Raw genomic sequence first — 13,558 nt, 5'->3', positions numbered from 1 at the left:
AAATTGAGAACTATTACACAAGAACTGCAAGCAAAAAGTAAATGAACTTCACTTTTTTCAGTGCTCAAAAGCTCAGAGTTTGGGACATTTTAGTAGAGCATCAGATCAATATTTATTTTACTTGAACTGCTTTGAGAGATAGTCCTCTCCTTCCATCCCTCACCCCCAATGTCAGGGGATGTATCAATAACAAACCTACCTGGCATCTGGAAAGTTATGATTCAAGTGTTTGGTGTTCAAACAAACTACACAAAAGTGACTATTTAGGGCTACGGCAAGTATAAGAGCTAACCTACTTCAGAAAGGGAAGCTTCTGACAGAAGAGACAGACTTTGCTGGGATTGCATGGTGGTATACACTGGATTTGTCACACTGTTTAAGAAAATGGAGACTATGGAGTAAGTAGAGGGTGATGTGGCCTAGAGCCGGTAAAGAACTAACATTTTCTCAGTGAACTGTGTAAACAAAGGGGAAGGGTTATGTTTTCAACCCTGAGTTAGCAAGGTAGAGTTAGAAAAGAACAACTTGAAGCAGAGGGTTAAGTTTGGTATTTTAGAGGGAACCCAATTCTGCCACAACCCAATTCTGCCACAACCTTAAGACCCAATCCATTGCCCACTGAATTCAGGGTGGGTCTTTTCACTGATGTCAGTGGTCTTTCAATCAGGCCCTAAAGGCCCAAACCTGCATCCTGTGTTAACCTAACTCATAGATTCATAGGGTTCAAGGCCAGAAGGGACCATCATGATCATCTAGTCTGTCTCCTGCACATTTCTAGCCACAGAACCTCACCCATCCACTCCTGTAATAGACCCTTAGCCTCTGGCTGAGTTATTGAAGTCCTCAAATCATGATTTAAAGACTTCAAGTTACAGAGAATCCACCATTTACACTCATTTAAACCTGCAAGTGACCCATGCCCCATGATCCAGAGGAAGGCAACCCCCCCCCCCAGGATCTTTGCCAATCTGACCCCAGGGAAAATTCCTTCCCGACCTCAAATATGGCGATCAGTTAGACTTTGAGCATGTGGGCAAGACCCACTTCCACTGAACTGATTGTGGGGTTATGATGTGCAAGGATGAGACCATACATACAGACTGCAAAGCATTTCAGGTTCAGTAATCTCCTGGAAGCTGTAATGAGTCTATGTCAACACTACACAATGTATTCTCGTGACATTCTCATCACTTTGGAATTTTCCTTAAATAAATACACTGGGTAGCTATTTAGTATTTAATAAATGTATTTTATATAGCACCATAAACACAAACTGAAATCTGCAACATTTTCTAGTGACTTGGTGAGGTGAGCACAGCCTAATAAAAGAGTTAAAATTTAGAAAATGATGAATGAAACATAATGCACTGAATATAAATTAATTGTGGATATGTATTATGGATGAACTTCACATCTGTGGCAGAGGGCTGGCATGCTGAATTCAGTGGACTTCTTATGTGATTAAAGTTAAGAATGTGCATATGGACTGGGCCCTTACATAGATCCAGTTGCCCCCGATGCTCTGAGTTACCAGCACAGAGGGGCTGTGGTCACTGTTCCAGCCCATGGCCTGGAATAGCAGATGGAGGGGCTGCATGACAAGCCCAGCATCTTGTGTCTGAGAGTGGATCTCCCCATCTGGGATTCAGCCTTCATAGAGACTGATCCAAAGCCAACTGAAGCCAATGGATATTTCTACTGGCTTCAGTGGGCAATGGATCAGAACTATAGAGCCGAAACACTCTGGGTTTATGTGAAGTGAATTTTTCTGTATGTAAGTAGAATTTTATTAAGATGCAGGAGCATTGCCAATAAACCTTTATAACACAGGAATGTTTAGAAATCATAAATATAATAGAAACCAAATGATTTTTTACAGAATTTCTTTTAAAAATCCATTTTAACATGAATGCTTTAGAGTTTTAACTATTGTAAAGAGTCTAATAACTTCTTAATGCCTTGCATCAATAATTTAACATTGAGGCAGTAGGAATAATTACTGAAAAAGTACCTTAACATTTCAAAGGAATATTAGAGATCCTGGATATTTTCTGGAGTAAAGGAGGGCAGCTTTAATTACATATTGGTTTGTAAAATATCATTTTTCTGATTAAACACAATGCCAATTAAATATATCTGATTTGCAGTTACCTTTAAGGCCATAAAATACAATGTGCCTCTTATGAAAGTGTTAGGTCTCTTGAGACCTATGTGAACACTATAAAGAAGAATCCAAAATATTGAACAGCAGGAACATAACGAGAAAAAAGAAAAAAAGCCCACTTAATTCACTGCCCTTCTCCATTTCCTTTACTCCGGGCAGCACACAATTCCCTAGTTGAATATAGAGTTGGAGAACAAAAAATGTACTTATAAATTAGTTCAGATTAATGCAGCCATCAAATCGACCAAACCTCATCAGTTGCTACTCCGAATTTCTTGAGATTTTGAAGACTGAAAAGAAGATATTTTTTGTCACTTACAATAGTCCAATTATTCTTCTGGATTTCAGAGGCTTTTTAAAAAAGAAGGAAAAGCGTGTGTGGAGTGGACATGTTCTGTGTTGAAATAATTGCTTGATTCCCCAAATGGATCTCTTACAGTTACATTTGGTGTCACATTTGATTGCACTGCAATGGTTTGTTAGCTAAAGCAATTTTGTTTCCAGTCGGGCCCATAATATTAATTGTATTTACACATGTATAAACATAAGGAATATCTCTTTTGTATTTTAACAAGCAGAGTCTTTCTGCATTGCTTATTAGCATCCACTTATATATCACAAGACTGCAATGAAGACTTATAGGAATTAATTATCATGTAAAAAGAGGCTCTTAAAAATTCCTTTCAGTGTGTGTTATCTTTTAAACAATGGTATTGTTCTGGACTCTTTAGGGACCATCTTAATTCCCTGTATCTTAATATTTCAGATATAATATTTGGTATGATTTAAAAATAGGTCAGAGTTTGAGTATCAGTTGAGCTTATGTTTGAAGCACAGAGAAAAGGTCACAAAAATGTTATTCGCAAAAAGAAAAGGAGTACTTGTGGCACCTTAGAGACTAACCAATTTATTTGAGCATGAGCTTTCGCGGGCTACATCCGATGAAGTGAGCTGTAGCTCACGAAAGCTCATGCTCAAATAAATTGGTTAGTCTCTAAGGTGCCACAAGTACTCCTTTTCTTTTTGCGAATACAGACTAACACGGCTGTTACTCTGAAAAATGTTATTGTGGATCATATATTTTCATACCTTTTTAGTTTTCTTGAAGAGAGAAGGTTGGCTGCATAAAACTGTAATGAAAAGTTGCTCAGCAGAGAGGCAAAGGATAGAAATGATCATTGAGATTAATCTATTCTCCTACCATGAGAGGTGATCCTTTTAGGTCAGGGTAGACGCATATTAGAGGGGAGCAGTAGCGAGAGCTTGCCTTGCTTGACCTCTCCTAGGGATTGAAGACTTCAGTCTCCAGGGCTGTCTGTTATCTTTCATGAACACTGAGTCAGCTCCAAAAAAGTTGTATCTTAAAAATACCCCATCTGGAAATCCTACCAATTGTATTGTTAATTGCCTGCCTTAAAAGAGGCAGGTTGCCAAACCTAATCTTTCAACTTCTGAGATGGCGGAAAGAAATCAGACATCAGAGACAGAGATGGGGTGCAGTTCTTCGCTGATTTGTACCTCATGTAGCCATTCGTGTTTATACAAAGTGGTTCAGCTTCTCTGTTGCTCAGTATCTTGCATAGTCGATTGCACCAATGCAAAGTAGGTGGGAAATGCTACAATTCCAATTTGGTACCATTTCCTGCCCACTTTCACTGATATAAATGGCTACACAAGCTGCAGGGGAATAGAGAACTAAGCCCAGTGACTGCAGGTGGAAAGTAGGTGGAAAACTCTGTCACTGGGGTGAGTTGAGAAATCTGATTAAAAACATAAATGGTTCAAGGCAATGGAGAATCAGGCCCATGCTGTTATGTATCAGTCTTTTCTAGGTCTTCACACCAGGGTCTGATCCAAAGCCTATTGAAATCAATGGGAAGACTTCCGTTGATTTCCGTGGTTTTTGGATCAGGCCCTGTGCTTCTGAGATATTTGTGATTGAGATGATAACTCAGTGTGATTAATCTAAATTGACAGACAGATGGTCATGGTCTTAGGGAGAAAGAATTTGTTTTCTTCTGAAGGGCCCTGTGCTACCTTCACTTATGTGAAACATCTTTGATTTGTGCATAATTTAAATGAGACATGCCATACATCTCACTGCGATAATGGGAAAATGGAATTCTGCTGTCAGCTGTGTGTGCACTTTGGGGTCTTCCCACTCCGGGAATTGTGCCTCATATAATGGAGATGGTGAGAAGAAATAAAAATGGAGCATAACATGCTGAAATGAGGCAGTCATTTACATTGTTCTGATGTTTCTCTGATACTTATCCGAATCGTTCTAACCTTTCGGGTCTGTGCAAATGGGCTCAAAGTGTTGCAGGAAGAAGATTTCCAGTACTGCTTGCTTTAAATTGGGTAGGAAATATCTCAATTACACTCTTTCTGTCAGTACCTGGACTGAGCTTAAGTTGTTGTTCTTTCCCCTTAAGTTAACTGAAATGTCTTCCAAATTAAAAAAAAACAACAAAAAAACAATCAGTTTTAATTCAGTTGCTAGTGTATTTGAACCTGTTTCACCATCCTTTATGTAGGATGGCAACAACTGGCAAGGAGATAGAGCTCTTAATTTAGATGTTTTATGAGAATGTGACAAGACTGAAATTTGGCCTAGAGAAATGTGCCATGAGAGATAAATACTAAGGGCTTGGTTCTCCTTACACTATTTTTTTCACTTAGAAATATGTGAATCCCTTTGTCCAGATTTTGAACTGTTAGATTGGTGTCAATCCAGAATAACTCTGAACTCCAGTGGAATTGCTCTTGACTGGGGTAAGAAAGAAGAGAATAAAGCCTGCTTATATCCCTGGAAAAGTAAATACTAGAATTCTACGCTAGATCACTTACAGTCTTTTTTCTCTTTAATTTCTATCTCCCTGAGAATGGCAACAACTCCTTATGGTTTATCCTCCAGTGCTTCGTTCAGTATTCTCAGAAGTTCTTGCACTATCTGATCTAATTTATACTGCTTTTACCATTCAAGGTGGTTCACTTCAAAATGGGTACTCCTGATCAATACTAGTGTAAGATCAGAATAAAGATACGTAAGCACACGTACTGAAGTACTGGGCCTCCCAATGGGGTGGATTTTTGATGTAGCTATTAGAACACTGAGACCACAAATACACATAATAAAATCCTAAAGCTAAGCAAAAATCTATTGACGGCTTTGGATCATTCATCAGTATTACCACTGGTAAACTATGGTTTCAAGGTGCTATAATGTATGAGCCCCCTAACTTGGAAATTCAGCTCTTATACCCAAACAATAGACAACCCAGCATCAATGCAACTCCCCCATTGAATGTTAGAGCTCTTACTCTGTTACCATTTGTCCATTCAGACTAAAACAAAGTCTCCTTGATGTCTTGTGCATGTTTGTTAAATGGCATTTTTCTTAGTGTAGAAAAATACAGCATAAGACAGGGATCTCAAACTCAAATCACCACAAGGGCCACATGAGGACTAGCACATTGGCCCGAGGGCCGCATCACTGGCACCTTTTCATACAAAGACACAAAAGCCCCACCTGCCCTCGTTCCTGCCCCCACTCCTCCCCTTCCATGAGGTCCCGCCTCTTCCCACCCCTTCCTGCCCCCATTCCAAACCCTTCCCCAAAGTCTCTGCCCCTCCCCCCCGCCCCTATTCCAACCCCTTCCCCAAATCCCGGCCCCGACCCCGCCTCTTCTCTGCCTTCTCCCCTGAGCACGCCACGTCCCCACTCCTCCCTCCTCCCTTCTGGAAAGTCCTAATTGCTGCCAAAGGAAGTGCTGGGAGGTAGGTTGAGGAACGGAGATTTGGCATGCTCGGGGGGCACGGAGGCGAGGGGGTGGGGGTGAGGGGAGCTGTGGCGGGCTGCAGGAAATAACTCGGCCTGTGGGCCACGTGTTTGAGACCCCTGGTATAAGATTATCAGCTGGTGCAAATTGTGGTATTTCCATTGATTTCAGTGGCTCAATGGGACTGTGATAGATGAAGATTTAGTCCTTTAATTTTGACCTCAGTGCTCTTCAGGTATACTCTTTGAGAGTTGCTAGTACTGTAGGAAGCTCCTCAACAAACTCTGCATTGCTTCAGGTGGGAAAAGAAGAGTTTATGGTCCCTAAAAATACCTTTGAGAAGTGGTGAATCTGACATATCCCATTTTCTAATATACCTCTTGAGTCTTTGTATTTTGGTGCCTCTTTACATGCTTAACTTCATTGTGGAAGTTTAACATTTTAATATAAATCACTTTAAAAATTATATCCATCCAAAAGAGAAAATTCACTGGTAAGGATGGTGCCAGGAAAGCTTTTAGGGTGAGGAGATAGTCATTTTATCTTTCGAACACCTCACTTTATCTGAAAAAATTAAAGTGTGGACAGACATCACATACCATCTATACATATTGATCATGCAGCTAATTAAAATTTGTGCTGTTTCTGATAGGGGTGGGAGATGGCTGGGCTCAGTGTAATTTAAATCTTCTCATCTTTTAGACATCACTGGAGAAAACACATGTGCATTATCACCTTCTTTGGATATGATTGTTTAATGTGGTTTCTGAACAAACATCTAATTAAAAGCAAAAGGTACTGTTGTACCCAATTTATTAGCACTTTGCAGGTTTTCTAGCTTAGTTTAAAGAACCTACTGTACTGGTAAGAGATGCTTCCAGCAGTTGCTGCCTTCTTAGTACTATTTTTCCAAGAGTCTTCAATGACTTGGTAACACCATTATATGACTAATTATTTTTTTTGTCCATACGACATTCCAATGACAGATTTAGTAGCCACTTTAAGTTCGTGATAAGTGATTCTTAAAGTGCAGTTTTAGTACCCAAAGTAACTCTAAAATGGCATTGTGGGATTCCATTTGTATTGTTTCTCAATTTCCAAATCAAATGTTACTTTAAAAATAAATATTTTTTCCCATTAATGCAAGCCATGCTAGTGTGATCCAGCATCAAGATGGATTTCTTTTTATTCTTGTGCATCATCATTACTAAAGAAGGTCCTGCAGGTCAAATGAGACCACCAGTTACATCCGTTCAACCCCATTATCTTCATTTGGAATTTAGTTAACAAATCTGTTGCTGTGTGAGAAGGGAGAAAATTAGTTCACTCAGCTGCAGTGCTTTTGCACTGCTAATAGGAGAAAAGCAGTAACAACATACTTTTGTCTTCACTAGAATAAACACATATATCTCTAAATATACACAAGGAACCAGTCAGTTAAGTAACAAGTTGACATTTTGACATAGATACTTTTGAGAATGGAAGCACACTTTAAAAGGTTTGGAGATTCAGTTCAGTTTGAATAGCTTGGATATTTGAGAAGTATCCAAACTATGAATTACCTCCTGGATCTGCAAACTGAGTTGAAAAATCTTTAAAGGATATGATTTTTTGTGAGAATTTCAATATTTTCTCCTTCCCAACTCATGCAATATTTTAAAAACAAGCAACCAAGCAACCACCGCCCAAAAAAGAAAAACCCAACAATCTCCTTCCCCATAAACATTTTTTCAATTTGGCAATTCTGTTTCAAGAAGTCTGGAATCTGCCCAGAAGTGCCCAGAACTGCAGAATAATTGGGGATGGAGGGGGAGGATAGAAGAGGGAAATAACCAAATTTATTTGAAACTGGAAATAGATTTGCTTTGAGATTTTGAGGGCAGTAGAATTGATGAGGTTTTTTTCCCAATCAAATGTTTGTTTTCATCTTCTCTCTCTAGATTGCAGGGCAGTGCAGGCCTAATGTTGGCTGCAACTTAAAAGTTCCCATACTTGGTCCTGCCTCAGCACAGGGAGCTGGATTTGATGACTTCTTGAGGTCCATTCCAGCCCTACATTGTAGAGGCTCACATTTTTCTCCATATGTCACAGACTTTTTGTGTGGCCTAAAACAAATATTTAACCTGTCTGTGCCTCACTTTCCTCTGTGTAGAGAGAGAAAAGAAGATTGTAATATTGATGGAATCTGTATAGTAGGGTAGTTGTGAGGTTTAATATTTTAAAGTTTGAAGCCCTTGATGGAGATACTATAATGCAAAATATGGCAATAATCTGAAAATCTAATGACCCAAGAAATGAAAAATGCCTTTTTTACCACAGTATGTACACATAAGGAATGTCAAGAGCTGATGTTCCAAGGCTACCGGCTCATATCACCGCTAAAGATGGCAAGTATTTCATATCTCTCCAGTAATCTCAAGTAAAATACACAATCCAAAAGTAAATGGTATTCCCACTCAGGCATGACTTTAAAATGCACTTAAAACTATAAACAGAAGATCTACTGGATACCCACTGTTAACAAAAACATTTTACATTGGAGGTTTGGTTCGTATCCTTCTATGCCTTTTATGCTGTGCCTCTGACTTTCATGGAAGTTAAACAAGTGAGGTAAGATTGTGGCTCTTTTCTGTGACTTTTGTGAAAGTGATATTGTGCCTCTGAAGGAATGACACACTTTTCTGTGAGACAAGGTGGTTGAGGTAATATCTTTTATTGGACCAATTCTGATGGTAAGAGGGAGAGAGAGACTTTTGAGCTACACAGAGTTCTTCTTCAGGTCTGGGAAAGGTACTCAGAATGTCATAGCTAAATACAATCTTGCATTTAGATACACAGGCATAAATCTGTGCCATCCATTTGGGTATAAATCCACAAGTATAAAGCTGTGCCATCTAATTGAGGAACTGGCTCTAGCTGTGGTGTGTGTGTGTGTGTGTTATACATTCAAATTATTATGCATTTTCCATTTGATGACTTGTTCATAAATCATATTTAATTTTTAATGGTAAATATGAAATTATTTTTTAAAAAAATCTTTCGTACGTTAACCAAAATGGACCCTCCTCACATTTAGAACTCGAATAATACAAATAATTAATCTAAATTGAGCTCATCCCTCTGCAGTCTTTAGGAGGTGCATAGAGGCATGATACTCCTAAAATTGTCACAGAAGGACCTGAATCTGTGTGTTTGCCTCCTGTTTTTCAGGTATCTTCCACTGCACAAGGCTACAGACTCCTCCTCTTAGAGGGGAGGATGCAGAGGAAACTCAAAAGAAGAACTTTGTTTGAGATTTTATTGGAATTTTTTTCCTCCTTTTCTTCTTTTTCCCACAGTTGGGGAACACTTGGCCATTAGACATATACTAAGCCAATATTTAAATAACTGTAAATACTAATAGTAATGAATAGGTGATATTTTGCAAAAATGACTGTGCCTTTATTACTGGGATTGTACAATGAAGGTGACCTTCCTTTTAAGTGATTACTTCAATCTGAAAATGGCATTGGCACTAATATTACAAAATGTCATACGAATGAAAAAGGGGGGAGCAGCTGGAGTCGACCCAAGACTGCTATGTACACAATGTACTGATTAAAAGCAATCAAAGCTGACCTGAGCTAACAAAATAAAGGAGTCCATTCTGTAATAAAGAACAAAAATAAAGAGAAAAGAAAAGATGTATCAAGCTGCTTGATGCCACATTTTTCACTTATGAAATCTAATGTTTCTATAAGGGGGGAAGTTCTATTTTAAGGCAAGTGCTTTGCTTTTAGGAAGACTTTCTTCTCTTCTGTATGAGAAGTGCCCATAGTACTTGACATTCATGCAGGGCAATGCAAGGGAATATAGTGTTAGAGCAGGATGGCCTTCAGATAAAATGATAGGAGGGTACAGAACAACATTTTGTATGTGATTACATTACTTGCTTAAAAATAATAGAAATGTGCATGTTATGTGGTCAAAGAAGAAACAGAAGGAAAACTGACAATAGTAGGAAACCACAAGACAAGGGAAAAACACACAAAAAATGAATTGCTTGTCTACACAGGGAAACTTCCTAGCATAGTTATACTATTATATCTTCCCGTGCAGACATGCTTATTCTATAATGAGACGTGACTTTTTTTATTTAATTTATACTTCTTGAAAAACAACATATTCCAGATAGGGATTATAGTCTGATTCAACATTCATTAATGTCAGTGGTAGTTGGTGGACTCCAAATGAAATGTAATGAATCTGAATGAGGATTTCCTCTGATGACCATTAGCATTATTATTTGGCACATATTGCTAAATAAATATGCACCAATTTCTGCTCACAACACATCTGCAGTGGTCAACATGACAAAGCTTAAGTATGCAACACAGTGTGTGACAGACCCAAGGTACACACAGATGGTCCTTCAGAAAACTTAAAATAGTGTAAGATTAATTTATTGTGGGTGAAAAATTATCTATAAACGTGTTGTCATGGTTCTTTATTTCTGATGTAAATAATTTTCAGCGATAAAAGTGTGCCAAAGCTACGTTTGTGTGGAACACTGACAGCTTTGGGACAAAAATGAGTGATATTTCTTGAAATGAGAGTCACCTGAACAAAAAGAGGGACATTTAAAACCTAAAAATTACAGTAATTACCAAAAAGAGTTGTATGACTTGTTGTAGTTGATTCCTATTTGAAATGTAGGGAAATGTAGTGGCATTGCTGTGTAATAGCTGTGAGCAAATGTTGACTTTGGATGGTGGATTCCGTATAAGGCAGATCATAGGATTGACTCTCCCCAATTTTACAGAAGGAGCAACCAAGACACAGAAGTTAAGGGATTTGTCCAAAGCCACATAGAAATTGGCAAAGCCAAGACTGAGAAATAGGAGTTCCTGCCGTCTGTTTCTATGCACAGTCTTCCGTTAGACCAAGCTGCTTCCCAAACAAATGTTAGGGTAAATTGACACTTAGTGTGGTGTGTAGAGTATACACACTACATGCTCAGCTAGCATGGGTATAAATAGCAGGGTAGATGGTGAAGCAAACAGAGTACAACTACACCAGTATCTTAGGGTATATACCTAAGCCTCTTTGTTTTCAGCTTAAACCTATTTTTACCAAAAAAATCCTGGGTTTTACAAAAAGTATTATTAGCAGACATGCCAAACTCAGAACACAGAAATAGTGCTTGTTTGTGGCTTAATTGGCTCATGAGTTGCTTGTTGGCTAGTTTTTTGCTTCTTTTTTCTGATCGTGGGACAAGGGAGGGCAAGCAGGGGGAAGGGGCAAGCAGGGGACAGAGTCAGGGGTGCACAACGGGCCCACCACAGTCCCAGACTGCAGCCCGGGGGGATCTAGTCACGTAGAGTGTTGGGGTTCTTAGGGATTGGCTTGTTTTGGCCTGGTTTTGAAATGGGATTAGCTTGATTTTTAGCTTATTGTGAAAGTCGGGGTGCTTATATAGGTTTTTTTCTGATTTTTCACCCTACTTTTGAATCATTCAAATATATAAAAAATAACTCATTATATCAGAAAAATACAATACATTTCATGAGATATATGTATTATGATGAAACATTAGTCTGTGTGTGTATATGCAAAGCTGCCTGTTGAAGTAAGGCTATGTATTAGTCTAGAAGATACACACAATAAACAAATTTCAGAGTGGTAGCCGTGTTAGTCTGTATCAGCAAAAAAAACAAAACAAAACAAAACAAAACGAGGAGTACTTATGGCATCTTAGAGACTAACAAATTTATTTGGGCATAACCTCTTGTGGGCTAAAACCCACTTCATCTGATGCATGTAGTGGAAAATACAGTAGGAATTTCCACTTCATACGGCTAAATTCAAGGCAAGCTCTGAAGTGCATGCACACCTGAATGAACTGATTAAATTTACGCCCACCAGGTATACATTTCAAGCTGTTAACAGATAATGCTTTAAAGATCTGACACTAAATTGGGAAGAAAACTAAAATCTGAATCAGAATATGTTTCAGAAGACAAGGAAGTATTCAAAAGTTTTTTTAAAAAAAGGAGAAAAGGATGAAGTTGAGTGTATGCGCTGCAAATGGTGAGGCCCAATTATTAAAAGTAAATATTTATAGGCTAATAGTTCTAAGTCTAAATAGTAAACTGTGTTTATTCAAATGAAAAGTTTTATTTGGGAATTAGAACGATTTTTTTAAATCCATTTAAAGGCATTGTGTTTTGAGTTCTGTTTTAGTTCTGCAGCAAGCCGCACTGAATTCCATTAATCAAAATATTAATCTACTAAATGTTTTCCCCCTGTCCTTTTGAAATAAGCTTACGTAAAAATGCATGGGTTATTTGTTTTCAAGTTCACTTTTTTGCATAATTTTTTATTAAAAAATACTATGTCATATCTCCACTGACTGAAATTACAAATTGGGTTAAAGTAGACACTTCTAGCTGTTGAGGGGCTGAGAGACGAGACATATAGTTCATCTCATCTGGTGAGTTGGAAATGAGTGGTTCTATTCTATTCTGTTCAGCTTTGTTATTTGGTCCTCATCACTTCAGTATCTGAGCACCTTCCAGGAGTGCATTGAATTATGTTACTCACAACTGCCCTGTGTGATTCTTTCTTAGGCCTTGTCTACATTACGAAATTAGGTCAAATTTATAGAAGTCAGTTTTGTAGAAAGCGTTTTTATACAGTCGATTGTGTGTGTCCCCACACAAATGCTCTTAGTGCATGTAGTCGGCGGAGTGTATCCACAGTACCGAGGCAACCGTCGACTTCCGGAGCATTGCACTGTCGGGAGCTATGCCACAATTCCTGCAGTCTCCGCCGCCCATTTGAATTCTGGGTAGAAATCCCAATGCCCGATGGGGCTAAAACATTGTCGCGGGTGGTTCTGGGTACACATCGTCAGGCCCCCCTTCCCTCCCTCCTTCTGTGAAAGCAAGGGCAGACAATCATTTTGCGCCTTTTTTCTTGAGTTACCCGTGCAGACACCATACCACAGCAAGTATGGAGCCCGCTCAGCTAATCGTCACCATATGTCTCCTGGGAGCTGGCAGACGTGGTACTGCATTGCTACAAAGCAGCAGTTTATTGCCTTTTGGCAGCAGACAGTGCAGTATGACTGGTAGCTGTCGTCGACGTAGTCCAGGGTGCTCTTTTAACCAACCTCGATGAGGTCAAGGGCACCTGGGGAAACCTGGGAGTGACCCAGCCAGGTCATTTCCCTTTTAAGTTTTGTCTCATGGCGATTCAGTCCTACCGGCAGTGCACTGTCTTTTAATCAGCAGCCAGGAGAAGATGATGGCCAGCAGTCATACTGCACCGTCTTCTGCCGAGCACCCAGGAGATGACGATGGCTAGCAGTCGTACTGCACAGTTGGCTGCTAGCAAGATGTATAAAGATAGATGAAGTGGATCAAAATAAGAAATAGACCAGATTTGTTTTGTATTCATTTTCTCCCCCCTCTCTCCGTGAAATCTATGGCCTGCTAAACCCAGTTTTGAGTTCTATCCTTGAGGTTTTGAGTTCTATCCTTGAGGGGGCCATTCTGTTTCTCGCAAAGCCACTCCCTTTGTTGATTTTAATTCCCTGTAAGCCACGTTGTCAGTCGCCCCTCCCTCCGTC

At 39.2% G+C, this 13,558-nt stretch overlaps 1 protein-coding gene across 3 annotated transcripts in view; it reads left to right on the top strand.

Moving 5' to 3' along the window:
• Positions 1-13,558, top strand: part of CACNA2D1 (calcium voltage-gated channel auxiliary subunit alpha2delta 1) — a 683,749-nt gene that overhangs the window by 320,773 nt on the left and 349,418 nt on the right. The gene's annotated exons all lie outside the window — the stretch shown is intronic.

This window comes from Lepidochelys kempii, chromosome 1 (assembly GCF_965140285.1).
Source record: "Lepidochelys kempii isolate rLepKem1 chromosome 1, rLepKem1.hap1, whole genome shotgun sequence".
NCBI classification, from domain to species: domain Eukaryota; kingdom Metazoa; phylum Chordata; order Testudines; family Cheloniidae; genus Lepidochelys; species Lepidochelys kempii.
This window is presented reverse-complemented; position numbering and strand designations above follow the sequence as displayed.